Source organism: Canis lupus, chromosome 4, assembly GCF_003254725.2.
Source record: "Canis lupus dingo isolate Sandy chromosome 4, ASM325472v2, whole genome shotgun sequence".
Classification (NCBI taxonomy): Eukaryota; Metazoa; Chordata; class Mammalia; order Carnivora; family Canidae; genus Canis; species Canis lupus.
This window is the reverse complement of record NC_064246.1, coordinates 7,956,007-7,974,561: the sequence shown is the minus strand read 5'-3', so window position 1 is coordinate 7,974,561 and position 18,555 is coordinate 7,956,007. Positions and strand designations below refer to the sequence as shown.

Sequence of the window (18,555 nt, the reverse complement as noted above, 5' to 3'; positions counted from 1 at the left end):
AAACAAGTTTTGACCCTTTGCTAACTCAGAGTGTGGTCTGATGACCAGGAGCATCAGCACCCTGGCGAGTTTGATAGGAATGCAGAATCTCAGGTACCACCCCAGAATCAGAATCTTCATTTAACAAGATCCCAAAGGTGACCCATAATACACATTAACGTTGAGAAGTGCTAGGCTAGCCTGTGGAACCTCTTTTCATGGAACATAATAGTCTTTCTGTGGAACTCTTTGGAAATGCTGCTTTAGGTAAAGGGAAGCCAATAATTTTGAGCAAGAAACCAGAATGGAAGTGGACTTAACCCTTGTGCCTCACCACACAAGGCAACGTCTCAAAAATCCCAGGTGGGAACCTTTCCCTGACTCTTCACACTTACTCCTAGGGAAAACTTCCAGTCATTCTCTTCCACTGCAGGAGATCTCATTGGGTCACGAAGCTCAGCAGACTATACTGGCCAGAGCCACAGCAGCAAGCTGTAAACCACTAGTCCATAAGCTCTTTGGTCTCATGGGAACTAAAATATCTGCTCATTAACGTGGAAGCCAGCCATCATTCATAGTGATGTCCATGTTCTAGTGCTTCATCCAAGTGTTTGTCGTATCTTTGGACCCCTGTTAACTGAAGACCCAGTCAGTCATTTAATGGTCTATATTTCTGGGCAGTTTTTAGCTAAAACTAAAATCACTGGACGCAAATCACTGGACGAGAGGCTAAAGGAGCTGCTAAAGGAGCTTTAAACTCTTTTTAAAAGAGTTGTCTTTTCAAACATGGTTGTTTAATTACAATTATCTTATTTTGGAAATAACTTTGAAAATTACTGCCCTAAAAGGTCATGCTGAATTATTCTCTAGTTGTTGTGAGTTTTTGAAAGCAAGAATCTTGCTAGTCTTTTTTAGATGACTTTAACAAAGATTTTATATTTTTTATTTTTTTTATTCCTTCCTGTTATGAGTCAGAACTCTGATAAAAGAGCCACTCAGTGATACGGTTTGAGATGCTTAGGCCACAAGGGCCACAATCAGATGTGAACGTTTCCCTCCTTGGGGGAATTCTGGAGGTGAGGGTTCGACAGTAAAGGTTTCCTGGCAACTTCGGCCATCTAGTGCCTGGCACGAGAGGCGGTGTCACCACACCTCTTCTGGCTTCCTCTGTAAAGGTATGCGTCTTGATGCAGGACCCAGCTAAGGACAGCAGCTACGTGGCACATTCTGTAAAGGCTGCGGGAGGAGAGATTGGGAGGAGGTAGTTCAGACCCCAGAGCGCGCACAGACCGGCTCTTCTCTGCCTTTCCGTCCCGTCCCCTCGCCGTCCTTTCTTTGGGCTCCTGTGCCCCAACCCTGCCTCCCAAGAAAGGTGGAGCCTTCAGAGGCCTCTCACCTGCCACATGCTGCGTCTCCCCCCCATTCTGTTCTCTGCAGGGGAGGTTGGTTACCCTGACTCAAAATTCCCTAGAATCCAGTAGATGTCGTGTCTTCGTATAGACAGGCCCGTATCGGTGATTTATCATTTTAAACCGATTTTCACGATAACCAAAGTGGCACATGCTCATTTGGGAACACAGACAAAATAAAAGGGCCCCATCATCTCCGCACCTGTTTATTACTTCTATTAGGAGGTCCCCGTAGCGGAGTGGGCGTGGGTAAGACATTCTGGCGTGGGGAGGCAAATCACTGGACGAGAGGCTAAAGGAGCTGCTAAAGGAGCGGGGTGAGGGATGGCGATCCCCCCCCCCCCCCCCCCCCCGCCGCGTGCACACAGCGCGCTGGGCCGCAGACGTGGGACCAGGCGGGTGCGGGGGCCGCGGGGCTCCCAAGGACGAGCTCGGGCTGCGTCTGCGCTCCCGGCTGCACCTGGCGGCGGGAGGCAGCACCCTCTTCAAATAGATCCAGCAAGTTATGTTTAAATATGGAAAAGCAAAAAAAAAAAAAAAACCCCAAAATGGTTCATACTTCCACTCTCCAGGTAACCTCTCCGGACATAAAAAAAAATTGCAGGACACAAGCTTGAAATATGCAAAACAGCATAGGAGTTTAAAAATGGATAATAAACAGCTTTCTTTCCCAGCAGTCCCTCAGTCCCTGTTACCGAGATAATCATTTTTATGTTCCCCCCAAATATGTGTGTGTATTTAACATGTATATAGACTGTATTTTTACTCTTCATTCTTCTGCTCTTTTTTCACTCCATCTTTCTTAGGGCTATTTCTACATTGGCACATCTAGATCTAATACTTTTTAAAGGTGTGTAGGATCCATTGGTAAGATACTATGATTTATTTAGCTTGGTTCCTACTCATGGACATTTAGGTTTCTAGTATTTCACTAGCACAGCAATGCAAAGACCATACACTCACATCTGTCTGGTAATATCTTTGCCGGAATATTCTATAGGGAAAAGTCCTAGGTGTAGAAGCACTAAGTCATACATATACAGAACCACACTTTAAAAAAGTATAAAAATAAAATAATATTTTATTATTTAAAAGTAGATTTATTTTATTTTTTTTTTAATTTTTATTTATTTATGATAGTCACAGAGAGAGAGAGAGAGAGAGAGAGAGGCAGAGACTCAGGCAGAGGGAGAAGCAGGCTCCATGCACCGGGAGCCCGACGTGGGATTCGATCCCGGGTCTCCAGGATCGTGCCCTGGTCCAAAGGCAGGCGCCAAACCGATGCGCCACCCAGGGATCCCTAAAAGTAGATTTAATAGTAGTAGGTAGATTATATCAAATTGCACTTTAAAAGGTTGCACAAATTGATACCCTCACTGAAATGTGAATGAGATTTAACATCTTTTTATCTGTAGAAATGGCAGTTATTTCTTCTGTGAATTACTTGTTCATATTCTTCGCTTATTTTTCCATTGTGTTCAACTTTTTTCTTACTGATTTGGCTACACTTGTTAAATAAAGGAAATTATCTTTTGTCTGTCATTGTGTTTGTAACTGTTTTCCCCAATTTATCTTCTATGTTTTAACTTCGTGTTTGATTATTGGTTTTGGTTTGGTTTTTCTGACAGAGAAATTTTAACATTTTATGTGGCAAATTTGGCAGAGTGCCTTTAGTCTCGTGAGTTTTCTGTCTTATTTGAAAAGCCTCCCCCACTACTATATAGTAAGTAAGCAAGTCAAAAAGTAAATAAATAAATTCACTCATGCTTTCAATTTTGTTCAATATTTTATATTTTCAATTTTAAAAAGTAATCTCTACCTTCAACAAGGGGCTTGAACTCATGACTCCAAAATTAAGAGTTGCATGCTCTACTGACCAAGCCAGCCAGGTGCTCCTACTCATACTTTTAATTTAAAATATACACACAACATTTGTTGTTAGGAAAGTCAGATGTTCAATGAAGAAAGTTAAAAAAATACATAAGCAAAAGCAAAGAATCCTGTAGCCTAATTGTTAGAACGTCACTATAACAGATAGTTTATTCAAATCAAAAAGATTTGAATCTTTTTAAAAGACAGCTTTATTAAGATATAATTGATATATCACAGAATTCACTCATTTTAAGTAAATGATTTTTAGTGAAATTAGAGAACTGTGCAGTCATCACCACAATCTAATTTTAGAATGTTTTCATCACCCTGGAAAGAAGCTTGTGTCTCATTTATGGCCATTCCCTGTTCTCACTGCCTAGCCCTGGCAACCACTAATTTGCTTTCTGCCTCCATGGATTTGGCTTTTCTAGACATTTCATATAAATGGAAATCTACAATATGTTGGATTTTTCATTAGTCTTCTTTTCTTAGTATAATGTTTTTGATGTCCATCTATATCATAGCTTGTATCACTACTTCATTGTCTTTATTGCTGAGTAGTATTTCATTGCCTGGATGTAGCACGTTTTGTCCAACCGTTGATCAGTTGACAAACATTTTCGTTGTTTCCTATTTTCAGCTATTCTGAATAAAGCTGCTATGAATATTTGTCTACAAGTTTTTTTGTGGAGGTGTTTTCTTTTTTTCCCAGGTGTATACTTAGGAGGGAAATTGCCCGGTCATGTGTTCACTCTATATTAACATTTGGATTATATTGTTGAGGTCCTTATTTGAAGCAGTCTGATTTGAAACCTTCACTAGAAAATGAAGGCAGGAGTTTCTGGGGGAAAACCCTGAGACAGAAGACCTACTTGGTATAATTAAAGTTACAGAAATTTAGATAGGGCCTAAGGTTATCTTCGGGTGTTCTTCTAACAGAATGTTAAGATGGATTTCTTCCTGTCTAAATTTCGATTGAGGCACTAATGTAATGGACATCAAATACCAAAATAAATATGAGATTGAGTCTGACATAGGCAAAATTTAGAAAAGATCAAGGTTATAAAAGAATCAGAGGAGACACTTGTATACTTCTGTTCATAGCAACATTATTCATAATAGCCAAAAGGTGGAAGCAACCCAAGTGTCCATCAATATATGAACAGATAAAAAGTTGTGGTCTAACTGTGCAGTGAAATATTTTTCAGCCTTAAAAAGGAAGGAAACTCTGACCCATGCTACAACACAGATGAACCTGGAAGATATTATGCTGAGAGAAATAAGCCAGGCACAAAGGGCAAATACTGTATGACACCACTTATAAGAGATGTCTAGAGGAGTCAAATTCATAGAAACAGAAAATAGAATGGTGGTCGCCAGGGGTTAAGTGTAGGGGGTTAGGGAGTTACTGTTTTTGTTTCATGGGAACTAAGTTCCAGTTGGGGAAGATAAAAAAATTCTGGAGGTTGATGGTAGTGATGGTTGCACAACAACATGAATGTAATTGAACTGTGTACCTAAAAAAGGTGTATCTTATGTTATATGTAGTAGAATACCTAAAAAAACACACAAAAAATGGGGTAACAGAGGATAGTGAGAAGAGGGACATTCACACCATGCCCTGTCTCCACACTTGCTCCTTGCCTGCCCAAGGCCAGGGAGAGGAGCTTCAGTGGACTCTGAGAGCTCCATGTGTTTGCTGAAGTTAGGGCATGTTTGGAATGGGGTCTGAACCTTCCTGGGAAATGAAGATGGTGAGGGGTAGGTTCACTAACCAGGAGTGGAGTCAGGCACTTGCTGCTGCTGTCTTGGGAATATGGAGGCCAAGGATTCCTGAGTATTTCCTGTTGAGCAGGAATACCTCCAGCACTGTCTGGAGCCTTATGGAAGTCCTGACCAAGAGAATACACCAGGGAAAGCAGGGGGCCTTCAACAGCAAAAGACTGTGTGGAGTGGATGGGGGTGGAGCCTGGGGGGGCGGGCAGGAGGGTGTGTGGGAGAAAGAAGGTAGTGGTGGGCTGGATTGACTCCAAAGGAACCCTGCTACATAGCTGCTTAGAAATGAGGCTCCAGGTAAAACATTCCTGCTTACTCACCAAGATCCACCAACCCCCTCTATGTAATCTTTGTGCACAAACTTTAATAACAGCAAAAGCAGTCCAAAAGAAAGGTCTTACAATTTTATTTATCTTTCTTCTGAGTTTAGAACAATAGGCTAGAAGTTGAGTACAGTGGCTTCCCTTTATCTGCAGTTTCAATAAGGCACAGTCAACTGCCCCCCCCCACCCCGGAAGCAGATGATCCTCCTTCTGCTGAATCTGCCAGAGGCCATTAGCAGCCTAACTGCACCTCACGCTAGGTCAGGGTGTGCATCACTCCCTTCACGCTAGCTCATCAGGAAGCATATCATCAGCGCACATTGTCACAAGAGGGGCGAGTACTGAACAATACAAGATTTTGAAAGAGACCACATTCGCATAACTTTTCTTACCGTATAATTGTTCTATTTTATTTTTAGTTATTGCTGTTAATCTCTTACTGTACCTAATTTATAAGTTAAACTTTATCAAATGTATATATAGGAATTAACACAGTATACCAGGAGTTTGGTAGCATCCCCGATTTCAGGCATCCACTGGGGGTCTTGAAACACATCCCCTATGGATAAGGGGGAGCACCATATGTGGGTGAGTTATAATCTAAAGCCTTGTGTATGCATTGCCAGTGAGTGCTCTGCAACATTTAGGGAAACCACAGAAGGAGATCATAGAGCCGTTTCTCCTGAAGAACTATGAGGAGGACGGATGCCAGCTGAGCAGACCAAATTTAATTTTTACAGACCTTGTAAATTTTGGAACTCTAGATAGATTACCATGAGAAAGAGAAGTGGACAAGAAAATAAAAATTTATTTATTTATTTAAAAAAGATTTCATTTATTTGTTCATGAGAGATACAGAGAGACAGGCAGAGACACAAGCAGAGGGAGAAGCAGGCTCCATGTGGGGAGCCTGATGTGGGACTCCATCCCATGACCCCAGGATCACGACCCCAGCCAAAGGCTGATGGCTCAACCACTGAGACACCCAGGTGCCCTGAAAATAAAAATTTAAACATCTCTCTGTTCTAGATGACTCTATCATATACAAGTCGAATTCTATGAGGTGTCGTATTTGTTTCTCAGAAACACTCAGCAGCCTGATCAGTTTTTAAAGGGAATTACTATTTGTATATGAATTTGGTAGTATGCGTGTCTTATTAGAATTGTCCCTAGTGCTTTTAGTTGTACCTCATTTAAAATTTTGAGTAAGGGAAGTTCTAGAACATGTAATGAATGTATCTATTCAAATACAAATTTGTTTATTCAAGTATATTTTATCTAGAAATGTTCTATTTCTATCCTTTCTTTCTAGTCTGCAACTCCTCAAGGACTTCCAGTATTTTGGGATCTTAAATCAACTGCTGCACAGGCTCTTAGATGCATAGAGATCTTATATTTTAATGCATTTGTTTGTTGTCCTGGAGTATAGACTTTATTATTTAGCAACCAAAAGTGAACACAGGTTCACAGGAACCTAAAAAATCGTACAAAGGTCCTTAAAAAACATAGATGTATTCCGCTTATCTTTTTATTTCTTTTTTTGTTTGTTTTTCTCTGACATCTCTGTGGGGAAATTATTGCTGTATTTTCTCCTTTATTCTTTTTTTTTTTTAATATCCTTTTATTTATTTATTTATTTATGATAGTCACAGAGAGAGAGAGAGAGAGAGGCAGAGACATAGGCAGAGAGAGAAGCAGGCTCCGGTACCGGAGCCTGATGTGGGATTCGACCCTGGGTCTCCAGGATCACGCCCTGGGCCAAAGGCAGGCGCCAAACCACTGTGCCACCCAGGGATCCCTTCTCCTTGTATTCTTGAAGTCAGGTATCGAGTAGCCAAAATTCATGATTTGACAAAAAAGAGATGGTGTGATGAATGTGGGTGGACCCAATATCAATATAAGAGACCTGATGAAAGTTCTAAAGTCCCAGTGAATTTTGAAAATCTTTACACAACACCCAAAGGGAACTGCAATAAGGAATATCTAACACATTAGGGAAATGTATCTCAGCCTAGGTAGAGTCCAGCCATGCTCCACACACATGGAATAGAGTAAGATCCACAATGTCCATTTCACCTAATACATTTGGACCTTGGCCAAACTACAGCTTTCACAATGACTTGGAAATATATAATGTACATGGACAAATGACCAGTAAACTTCAACATCTGTTTTTTATCTTGAATGTGTTTCTTTGTCTTGTCACTGTGGAAAAAAATCCCGGAAAAGTCTTGAAAGTTAATTAGCTCCAAATTTACTTTAGGAAAGTAGGGCCAAAGAGTTTTGATGACAAATTTGTCTTTGTTCCAGCTGCCAAGCTGGTCTTTGACCCCTTGATTTAACATGGGTGATTATTTATTTGCACATAGGTCCTTTGTTGTTGTTTTCTTTCAATACAGAAATCTCTTTCCTGGAATAGGCACCTGGCTTCTGATTCCCATTTGCAAAGAATTTGCCATTTCAAATAAGCTTTAAAGTACTGTACTAAATATCTTTCATATTAAATTTGTAGGCATTATAGAGGAAATGTGTTATAATAATATGTGTTTTTTTTCAATTTTATTTTTTCCCAAACTAATGCATTTTCTTTAAAAACTCTAATTTTCTGCTCTGCTTACATATGTTTACTACACATACACATATCTTTCTATACTCTTGTCTTTTTCTTTTTGGTTTTAAGATTTTATTTATTTATTCATGAGAGACACAGAGAGGCAGAGACATAGGCAGAGGGAGAAGTAGGCTTCTCGAGGGGAGCCCAATATGGGACTTGATCTCAGGACTCCTGGACCACGCCCTGAACTGAAGGCAGTTGCTTAACCACTGAGTAACCCAGCCATCCCCATACTCTTGTCTTTTTCATTTTACTTAAAAATATGTTCTTTTGATACAGGTGGAGGTGAAAATTATTAATTTAACCCGAGCTTTTAAGATGATCAGTGATGGTCCATTGTGTTGGACGATCAAAATTTGACTCAATTCCACCTCATTCTAGTATAATCACAAAGCTTCTGATGGGCAATCTTATTTGAAAAAATAGCTTTTTACAAATACACACATATTTGAGAATTATATGTTCACATATACATTGTATATCTATCTATATCTATCTATCTATCTATCTATCTATCTATCTATCTATCTATAGATATATATGAAGGAATCCACTGATACATACACATTATACCTCTTTCTCTATTTTAGGGCAAAAGGCTTTTAGGATAAAATGAACAGACTCAAATGAAAGATTTGGGATCTCCGTCCTCTTTCAGTTCCTGATCTAATGACGATCCATGCTAGCTCTCTGCCGTAATGGGAAAGGCATAGAAGAACACTTAGGATTGTCGGCTCATTTCTTCTAAGCAGCAAAACTTGTCTACTCGTCTCACTCTGCACACTGTGACACTTTGTAGGGTCAGAAACTGTGTCTGTGAGCCAGCCAGGAGATAGATTTCTCTGTTGGGCTTAATCAACCTCTGCTGCCCTTTGGTCTTTGTGGAGGTCCTGGGATTGCAGGTTCTGGACCCAGTCCAAGGAAGCTTGACTTCCTTGCCAAAATCCATGTGAATAACTAGAAGAGTTCCCCACCCCCCTTTTTTTTTAGATATGAATTTGAGGGTCATTCATTCTCTCATATAAACATTAGCATAAACAACTTATTTTCTCCTTGGGGATCCTGCTCTATCCTGTTATCCTGTTACTGGACCCTTCTATGGGTCAACCAGATTCTTATCTTTTTTTTTTTTTTTTTTTAAGATTTTCTTATTTATTCATGAGACACAGAGAGAGAGAGAGAGAGAGGCAGAGACACAGGCAGAGGGAAAAGCAGGTCCCATGCAGGGAGCCCGATGTGGGACTCTATCCCGGGTCTCCAGGATCATGCCCTGGGCCGCAGGCATGCATTAAACCACTGAGCCACCCCGGGATCCCACAAACTGAAAAATCTGAAACAAAATGTGAACATTGTGGTAACATAGTTGAGAGTAAATTTATGTTGCCATGGTTTCAAAATAAAATACACTTTAATTAGTAAAGGAAAATTTGATAATTTTATTAAAATAAATTTTACTACTATGGCAACTCAAACACGAAGGCAATAAATAGAAAACCACAGTGTGACACAATATCACATTTGTAGGTGACCTGAGATTGGAACTGAGAGATTGGATTCTTGTTAGGAAAACACAGTGCTTTGGTCAACATCTAGGTCTTGCTATTGGCAGATTGTTATGGAGAAACATTTCCTTGCTTAGTCTGCTTTGCCTTTATGGAGCCTAATTACAGTCATGTCTAAAAAAACTGTAAATCTATAATGCATGACTTTGTAATTTTTCAAAATGACTTTTACTGTAGATAGTGATCTAGTAAATTAATATTTTATAGTTAACTATTACTCAGTCGTTGGATATTTAAGTTTGTAGTTCTGCTTTTTCCTTTCCTGTTTGTTGTTTTTTTGGCTCTCTTGCAATACTTTCTTAGGATAAGTTTCGGGGAACAAAATTCTCAAAGCATTGTTCATATTTACTTTTCTTATTTAAACATATTCCCCCCTTTTACTTGCTTGGCTGTTTTTGTTCTCATTTTTTTTTAGAATCATGAAATGGTTTGGTCATAGAGAAAAGTATAGAGAATGTTCTCAAATCTGTAAGACCTTTTCTTCTGCTGCTTAAGCCCTTGTGTTAACTAAAGGAACATCTAATGAATGGAAAGCTCCTCCTTCAGTGCTTTAGGAATGTGGTTTTGAGATCAAGTAAAAACACTAAGTCTTTTTGTTTTCAACTAACATCTTTTTTTTTTTAATTTAAATTCAATTAGCCAACACCTAGTACATTATTAGTTTCAGATGTAGTGTTCAATAATACTTCAGTTGTGTATAACACCCGGTGCTCATCCCATCACATGCCCTCCTCACTGCCTGTCACCCAGTTACCCCATCCCCCTCCACATCCCCTCCAGCAACCCTGTTTTTTCCCAGAGTTAAGAATCTCTCATTATTTGTCTCCCTCTCTGATACTTACCATTCAGTTTTCCCTCCCTTCCCCTATGATCCTCTTCCCTGTTTCTTATATTCCCCATATGAGTGAAACCATATGATAATTGTCTTTCTCTGATTGACTTTTTTCACTCAGCATAATATCATCCAGTTCCATCCATGTCAATGCAAATGGTAAGTATTCATCCTTTCTGATGGCTGAGTAATATCCCATTGTGTATATATATATTTGTGGTATATATATATCTTCTTTATCCATTCATCCGTCGTTGGACATCTTGGCTCCTTCCACAGTTTGGCTCTTATTCACATTGCTGTTAATGAACATTGGGATACAGGTGCCCTTTCGGATCAGAACACTACAAGGTTTTTACTGATCATTTATTATGTACAGTGAACACAGACCAAAACACAAAAAAGATTCTACAAATTTTGACTTGAGCTAATTCACTCCAGTCCAGAGGCTATTCAGAAGTTTCTTCCTTCCTGGGCCAGAGGTGGGCTTGCATTAAGAGCTGGTCTCTCACTAGTGGCACATTTACTTTGGTGGGATTGGAGGGTGGGATGCAGTATCTGAAGCTGAGTGGAAGGCCATCATTTATACCGGGGCACAGAGACATCTGGATATGCTGAAGGTGGCAGAGCATGCCTGCCTCGTCCTTTCACTTTGAATGAACTGCCCTCATAGCCTGTCTTGCATTCAGGGAAGATGAGATGATGACAGTCCTCCCATCTCCATTCATGCACAGTCTGAGATGGCCCAGGCAGTCTGAGGGAGGGGATGTTGGGTCTATTAGGAGGGGACCTTGGAAGAATCCTGTCTTTCTAAATGGATTTCTTCCTAATGGAGAGAAGTTACCTGGAGCATTACTTCTTGTTGCATGTTTTGGCTTACTTCTACCATCTAGTGGCCATTTTTGAGAAGCTCTTTTCCCTTTATTTTTAAAAGTATATTCATGTAGGCAGACATTTATATATGTCAATCCCTGTTTTCTTTAAAGATATTAGGAGCAAAATACCATTGTATCACAAAGGGAAGTGCACTGCAAGCACCAAAAATGAAAGGTGCTCAAAGTGGGCAATTGGGGCAGGCACATGTCTTATTTTGGTTTGTTCCCTTCTACACTGTTTGGATTTTTACTGTCATGTGTGTATGATACTTTTATAATAAGCGTTTTAAGTTGAAAAAAATCTTATTAAAAATACAAATAGACGAACTCAACAATAAGGAGACAAATAACACCATTAAAAATGGGCCGAAGACCTTAAAAGAGACCTCACCAAAGAAGATATTCATATGCAAACAAGCATATAAAAGATACTTCACATAATATATCATCAGGTAAATGCAACTTATAACAAGATACCACTATAATATCTACCAGAATGGCCAAATTTCAAAACTCTGATGACACCAAATCCTAGCAGAGCTGTGGAGCTTTGAGAACTCTCATTCATTTTTTGAGGGACTGCACAATGATACAGCCACCTTGGAATATAATTCAGTGGTTACAAAAACACTTTTGTATACTTTTACCATATGACACACCAATTATGTTTCTTGGTATTTGCTCAAAGGAGGCGAAAATTATGTTCACACAAAAACTGACATGGATGTTTATAGCAGCTTTACTCATAATTGCCTAAACTTGGAAGCAACTGAGATGTCCTTCAGTAGGTAACAGACTATGGTACATCCGGGCAGTGGAATACTATTCAGTGCTAAAAAGAAAAATGAGCTATCAAGCCATGAAAAGACACAGAAGAAACTTCAATGCATATTACTAAATGACAGAAACTAATCTGAAAAGGCTACATGCTATATGATTCCTGTATGACCTTCTGGAAAAGGCAAAACTATGCAGACAGTAAAAAGATCAGTGGTTGCCAGGAGATGGAGGGAGAGGGAGGAGTGATGAATAGGCAAAAGATTTTAAGGTAATCAGGCTATTCTGTATGATACTGTCATGATGGATACACATCATTACATATTTGTCCAAACCGATAGAAGGTACAGCACCAAGAATGAACCCTGATGTAAACTCTGCGTGATTATGATGCACCAGCGTAGGCTCATCCATTGTAGGAAATGTAATGCTCGGGTGGGGGTGGTGTTGATAATGGGGGAGGCTGTGTGTATGGATGCAAGGGGCATATGGGAATCCCTGTATCTTTATCTTAATTTTTTGTGAACCTAAAACTGCTCTGTGGAATTTAAGAAACAAATGAACATAGAGGGGGAGAAAGAGGCAAACTAAGGAACAGACTCTAAACTATGGAGAATAAAGGGAGAGCTGAGGGGAGGGGAGTGGGGAATGGGAAAATAGGTGATGGGCGTTAAGGAGGGCACTTATGATGAGCACTGGGTGTTGTATGTAAGTGACGAATTACTAAATTCTACACCTGAAACTAATATTACACTGTATGTTAACTAACTGGAATTTAAATAAAAACTTGAAAAAAACTACTCTAAGAAAAGTTAAAAAATATATAAATAGGGGACATTTTGAGGGGAAATAATTTTTGGCAATTAGAGCAAAAGGAGTACTAAATAGGAATGTGAAAAAAGGTTAAGAAAGAAAACAGTTAAAATGATTATTTTCCAGATAACCTTATATGACATGGAAAACAAAAATTACTTAAAAATTAAATTCACTTCCACCACTTCAATAGATCAAATTAGTTTACAGTTTTCAGCCTTTTTTTTTTTTTTTTTTTTTTTAGTTTATCCAGATGCAAATATGGATGTGGACTCAGAATCACCCAACTCATCATTATGGAAACATCACCATCTACAAAGGAACATGAACAAAAGCAGTAGAATCTTCTTTGCTTGAAATATCTATTGCCAGAAGGGCAAGTTGCTTTTGTAAAACGAATTGTATTTTAATCAGATAGCTTAGCTGATACTATGAGGCCTGGAGCAAACCTTATGGTACAGCAATGGGTCTGTCTGTTGCATAGGTTCTGATGTCTCATTGGCCGAGCTCTTGTTTTTGTGATGATGGACAAGAACTAGGCTCTCCAGCCCTGATTCTCTGGTGAATGCCTGCCACGGCTGCCATAACAAGTACCACAGACTGGTGTATTTCCACCCAGAAGTAAACCCAGAAGTTTATGTCCTCATGGTTGTGGAGGCTGGAAGCCCAGGATCCGGGTATTGGCAGATTTGGTTTCTCCTAAGGGCATCTCCCTTGTCTTGTAGATGGCCGTCTTCGCTGTTTGTGTCATTTTCCCTCTGTGTGCGTCCATGTCCTGATCTCCTCCTCTCACAGGGACACTAGTGAGATTGGGTTAGGGCCCACCCTAATGAGCTCATTTTACCTTAATTTTCTCCTTAAAGGTCGTTGTCTCCAATTACAGTCACATTCTGAGGACTTCCAACATATAAATTTTGGGGGGATACACTTCACCTATGACACCTGGTTTGGGAGTATGGCTGACAATCTCTGCTCTGCAAAATTGTGTGGTTTTGAGGTCATGTTTAGAAAGCTCCTGGTGCAATGCCTAGCACACAGTAGATGCTCACTGAGCAAGTTATTATCTCTACTTGTTAAGTTTGGATTTTGAATGTCAGATTTTCTTAAACTGGGAGGCACCCATAACAGAACCCAGGGGTTTTCTATATTGGATCAAAGTGCCATTCAGCCAGTTAGGAGCTTGCATGTTCATATTGCATCTCCAGCCTCAACACCATTGCACATGTAACACCCCTTTAATGAGATACCCTCCCATAGCCTCTTCCCTGAAATCTGTCCTGCTCCTTTTGAACCAAAACACTGCATGTGCTAAACTCATCACTTTCAAGGAATCCTTCTGGACTGGACCTTTCTGGTTCCAATCTCTTAGGTCACTCTGGTTCACCTGTGAGGCAGTAAACCATCCCCCACACTACAGATGGGCTCATGGGTCTGGAGTCCCTCGGTGTCCAGCTCCATTGCCCATATCCTGTGCATGGGCATGGTATTCATTTATACCCTCAGTTTCCCCATTTGTAAAACATACAGCAGTGTAAGGACTGAATAAAATGGTCAAAGTAAAACCCTTAGCAAAATGGCAATAAACCCTAAGTAAGTTCTTCACTTCTGTCAGCTTTTCTTACTTTTCTTGTGTGCTCCTCATACCTGTTTCTCTCCAGATATCTAATTATGGGAGGAATATCCTGTCAGTGTGCCCATCCAGACTACAATTGACTGAGCGACCCCTGTGGTATTCCTGAGAAAGGGTGGGCAGGTGACTAATGTGAGGGAGGAGCCCAGCAGTGGGCAGCACAGCTCCCAGCCTGCACAGTGTTGCTGGGCTCCAAGGCCTGCTGGTCTTCCCCACCCTGGGCCTCCCCGCAGTTTTTCCCAGCATCTTCCCTCTTCCTCTCCTCAATCACTCTTTCTCCTCTCCTTCCTCTCTACTTGGTTATGAGCATGTTCACCTTATTCTGAAAGGACCTTCTCTTCCCCACATCACACACAGATTTTCCTCCTAAATTTTCCTTTCCTTCTCTGCGAACGTCTTGAAAGAGGAGGCTGTGTACTGAGCTTTAGTTTCTGTGCCATCCACACCTTCCTGAGCTCCTTCACATTTTGGTCCTGTCCCTGAAGCTCCCTGTGAAATAGTTCCCTCTAGCCATTCTTCTTTTCTGTCTTCACGCTCATCAATGTCTCTGTGTTTTTCCTCATTGCGCGTGTCCTGCTTTCCAAAGCTCTCTTCTTCTGATTTTCATGACCTTGCTGTGGATTGTCCCAGGTCTAGTCAGCATTCCTAGTTGGCTCAGAGGATCTCCCAGTTCTGACTATGTGCCTGGGGGCTGGTGCCCAGCTTAGGGGTGTGTGTGGGCAAGTCCATGTGAGGAGAGGAACTGCCAGGGGCCTGATTGGGAAGGCTTTCTGGAAGTGACACCTATACTCCATTCTGCCTCTCTTCCTGTCTTACACCTTTTTTTAAAAAAAATATTTTATTTATTTATTTCATTTGACAGAGAGAGACTGTGCACGTGAGAGTGAGGGGAAGGGCAGAGGGAGAGAGAGAATCTCAAGCAGACACCCCTGCTGAGCATGGAGCCTGATACACAATTTGATCTCATGACCCTGAGATCACGACCTGAGCCAAAGCCAAAAGTCAGACGCTTAACCGACTGTACCACCCAGGCACCATTGTCTTACACCTTTTTTCTCACTCTGCTTCCTGATCCCACTCCTTAAAAGAGGAGTTCTCATTTCAGTGTTCTGTTCTCATTCTACCCCTAATGCTCAATTAGCATATCTATGCAAATAACTCTCCCTTAACCTATCTCCTTAATCTCTTGTCCTTTGCTAGGGGTTTCCAGCCATGTCCCCACCATCCGTCTGCAACTTAATGTCATGGTGTCATTATTTCTTCATTTGTCTGAGCACTTGGTCCTTTCCTTTCAATGTCTTTCATCCCCACCATCTCTGTGACTTTGGCCCTCCCACCTCTTACCCAGGCTCCTCTCTCTGCAGCTTCTCTTGAACCATACCCCCCACCCCGCAATCTGCTTTGTGCAGATCACTCTGCTTGAAAATCTTTAATGGTGCCTACTTGCTGACAGGAAAAAAAAAAAAAAAAAAAAAAGTCCGTGGCTTGGCATTCAAAGCTCTTCATCATGTGGCCTTAACCTCTGTTTCTAAAGTTACTTACTCCAAAACCTCAGCCACATGAGTTCTCAGCTCCGGGTGAGTGGTTCTCTTTGGCAAGCAAGCTGCCCATCTTTGCTCTCACTCTTCCTTGTACCTGGGAAGCCTTCCCTTCCCACCCCTCCCCTTCTCTTTTAGGGAACTAAAACAGTCTCCTCTTTTAGGAAGACTTTCCAGCCATCTGAGCCCACAGTGCTTTTTCTGCCTTCCTGAACTTCGAACTCACCATTTTTTTAAATCCCTGGCTATCCCGCAAGGAGCTAAGATCCCTGCAGGCAGAACCTGGATCTTACCATGATGCAGAAGTGGTTTTTGTTTTGTTTTGTTTTGTTTTGTTTTGTTTTGCAAATCTAGGACTCACGGATTTACCACCATTTACTAACCACAGTGGTGACAGCTCTCTGCTTGGCAGTTTCTTTTTTCTTTCTCTCTCTCTTTTTAAAATATAATTGGAATGATTCCTCCTTGTTTCCTCATATGGTTGTTGTAATAATTGAAAGAGCTAAAGTATGAGAAAATGCTTTGAAACCCTGGGATATGCACGTCCACTATTGTTATCATTTCAGATTACACCTTAGTCCCCTACTTGTTGGTTGATCCTTGTCTCTTTCGTGCTATAAACAGATCTAAACCAGACCGCCCAGCTTTAAGCTTTGCTTGGAAAGAACAGTTGCAAACAGCTATCACTCCTTAAGCCCCAGGACATAAGAAGATTACCAGCTGGGCACCCGGAGCCCGGCTCCTTCTGCCGCGCTGCTCGGATGACGCGGTGCCCGGGAGGAGCAGGTCCTTGCCATCTGTCACGGCGTCTGGCTTACGCTCAAGGACGCAGCTCGGTTCCTCAGCTGACAACACACAGCAGGCCCAGGGCGTGAACCCGAGGAGCTTGGGCACCGTCACACAGGGTGGTTCTCTCCGCCGTGGGGCCAAGCCAGGCAGTCTACACCCCCAGAGGCCCCCGGGGGTGCAGACCGGCTCCTCTCCCTGCACGTGCCACCACCGCTACGCGGTCACTACTGTTGAGGGCTTTTCTCAAAGCGGCGGATGTGTTTGCCTTCTTGCCTCTCTCTTACGGCTCTCGCTTCTCTTCTCCATTTCCCCCAAGTTAGGATCAAAAATGATACATTGAGTCCACTTCATTTACACATGTGCCGGGTTTGACAGCTCTCGAGCCAATTTTGTAGGCTTATTCTTAGCTGGTCCTCCTTGCCGCGAAGCTCGTAGCCTTAGAATTTAAAATGCAGGGGCGCCTGGGTGGCCCGGCCGGTGAGCGGCTGCCTTGGGCTCAGGGCGTGATCGCGGGATCAGGGATCGAGTCCGCATCGGGCTCCCTGCAGGAGGCCTGCTTCTCCCTCTGCCTGTGTCTCTCTCTCTCTCTCTCTTTCTGTCTCTTATGAATAAATAAATAAAATCTTAAAAAAAGAATTTAAAATGCAGAGAATTACAAAGAATCACAAGAAGTGGAAACAATGTTACACCTGGTGACTGAATCTTGTCTCTGCATACCTGCTTGCTTACCGCCTTAGTGCCTGTCCTGTTTTGCTTGTCCGTTCTGTTAATATTTTTTATTAATAAATTAATGGACTTCGTTTTTTCGAGTTTTAGGTTTGCAGAAAAATTGGATAGAAAATACAAAGTTTGGGGCCCCTGGGTGGCTCAGCGGTTGAGCGTCTGCCTTCGGCTCAGGGCGCGATCCCCGGGTCCGGGCACCAAGTCCCCACTGGGCTCCCCGCGGGGAACCTGCTTCTCCCTCTGCCTGTGTCTCTGCCTCTCTCCCTATGTCTCTCATAAATAAATAAATAAATAAATAAAATATTAAAAAAAAAAGAAAATACAGAGTTTCCATATACTTTTCCCTCCCCCTCTCTGAACGGGCTCCCTGTTACTACTATCTTGTGTTAGTGTGGTGCATTTGTTGAGAATTGGTGAGCCAGTATTGATACACTATTATTAATTGAAGTCCATAGACTTCAGAGTCCCATTAGGGTTCACTCTTTGTGCTGTATATTCTGTGGGGTTTGCCAAATGCATAATGACATGTATCCATCATTAATGTGCCATACAGAGTACTTTCACTGTCCTAAAATTCCCCAGAGTTCCACCTATTTGTCCCCTTTTCCCCTCTCCTGCTTCTTGGCATGCTATTAATTTTAATAGGGCCTAGGACAGTGCTGTATCTGGAAGGTGCTAATTATATACCTGTGGGCTGTTTGATAGTAACAGTAACCAAAGAGATGATTCCGTGGATTTAATGTCTATGTGGATGTCAGTACACACTCCTGGTGTGCTCGGGCATTGCTTCAGGAACCACAGTCTCTAGCAAAATCATACGATATTTTCAGGCAGTTTTTTATGAGGAAGGTGGGAAGCCTCTGGATTAGGACAAAAATCCTCTTGACGGGTAGAGTGCTGTAGTCAGCATCTCCTGGGAAGGTCTGTGGTATGATTGTGGTCTGCTGCTTTGTTATTTCAAGGGCCCGGTGAGGAAACCAGTCAGTTGAGCTCCTGGCATTGGGCATGAGCCAGAGGAGGCACTGAAAGTGTCAGTGAGCATG

The 18,555-nt window shown here is 41.6% G+C and overlaps 1 long non-coding RNA gene across 1 annotated transcript; it reads left to right on the top strand.

Annotated features, from left to right (window-relative positions):
• The first annotated feature begins 30 nt into the window (after window positions 1-30).
• LOC112660865 (uncharacterized) lies at window positions 31-17,771 on the top strand. Its single transcript, XR_003137272.3, has 3 exons — window positions 31-1,154; window positions 10,489-10,526; window positions 13,077-17,771. It is a non-coding gene; the product is annotated as an uncharacterized LOC112660865 (long non-coding RNA).
• The last annotated feature ends 784 nt before the right edge of the window (window positions 17,772-18,555 follow it).